Source organism: Balaenoptera musculus, chromosome 5 (assembly GCF_009873245.2).
Source record: "Balaenoptera musculus isolate JJ_BM4_2016_0621 chromosome 5, mBalMus1.pri.v3, whole genome shotgun sequence".
Taxonomy (NCBI): Eukaryota; Metazoa; Chordata; class Mammalia; order Artiodactyla; family Balaenopteridae; genus Balaenoptera; species Balaenoptera musculus.
Genome location: NC_045789.1, coordinates 12358731 through 12359609, shown reverse-complemented (window position 1 = coordinate 12359609; position 879 = coordinate 12358731). Strand labels below are relative to the sequence as shown.

The 879-nt window shown below is 35.4% G+C and overlaps 1 non-coding gene across 1 annotated transcript; it reads right to left on the bottom strand.

The window, feature by feature from the left end:
• Positions 1-551: 551 nt before the first annotated feature.
• On the bottom strand, positions 552-667 carry LOC118896227. Its single transcript, XR_005020133.1, has one exon. It is a non-coding gene; the product is annotated as a U5 spliceosomal RNA (small nuclear RNA).
• Positions 668-879: the final 212 nt, after the last annotated feature.

Sequence of the window (879 nt, the reverse complement as noted above, 5' to 3'; positions counted from 1 at the left end):
TGAGGCACAGCTATGCTGGGCTAACCTTGGCTTACATTACAGCAACAGATAACCACAGGAGCTTCTCCTAGCTGATGGGGATCATGTTTTGATTGTCCTGGCATATGGTATATATTGCTGTGTAATAATTGTGTTGGAATTCCTCCTGTTTCCTTGTCACTTAGATAGAGAGGTTTAAAGGAAAGAACAGGATGTAATATCTTCTAGAGAGTAGATATGTAATTAAGATTTTTTTAATGATGATTTTTCCTTTTTGAAAATATTTATATATTTATTTATTCATTTATTTAGGCTGTGCTGGGTCTTAGTTATCTTAGTTGTGGCATGCGGACTTCTTAGTTGTCTTAGTTGTGGCATGCAGACGCTTAGTTGTGGAATGTATGCAGGATCCAGTTCGATTGAACCTGGGCACCCTATTTGTACACAGATTCCCAGAAAATCCTGTTTGCTTTAATAGGCACACATACGCTAAGTAACTAGCAAAAACTAGCAAGTAGCTTTGCTGTAAGAAGCAAAAAAGCAATAATTCTTTCATTTGGACCACAATAAGTAGCCTTGCCAGGGCAAGGCCTCAAAAAATTGCTATAAGACTCAGAGTTATTCCTCTCCATGGAACTCTTTAGTAAAAGGCAAAAGATTTATTCAATCTGAAGAGAAACCAGAGTGTTATAATTAAGATTTATTATTTCACTTCATTTTTTCCCCAATTATTTTATTCCCTCCTTAGAATAAGTGAAAGAATAGACAACTAACAATAGTGTAATTGGGTCCTATTGAACCAGTGTCAAATATCAGAATGACCAGTTGTTCACTTGAGTCAAAAGATAATCAATTTTTCATTCGTTCTTTCGTTTATACACTTATTCATTCAAACACTGA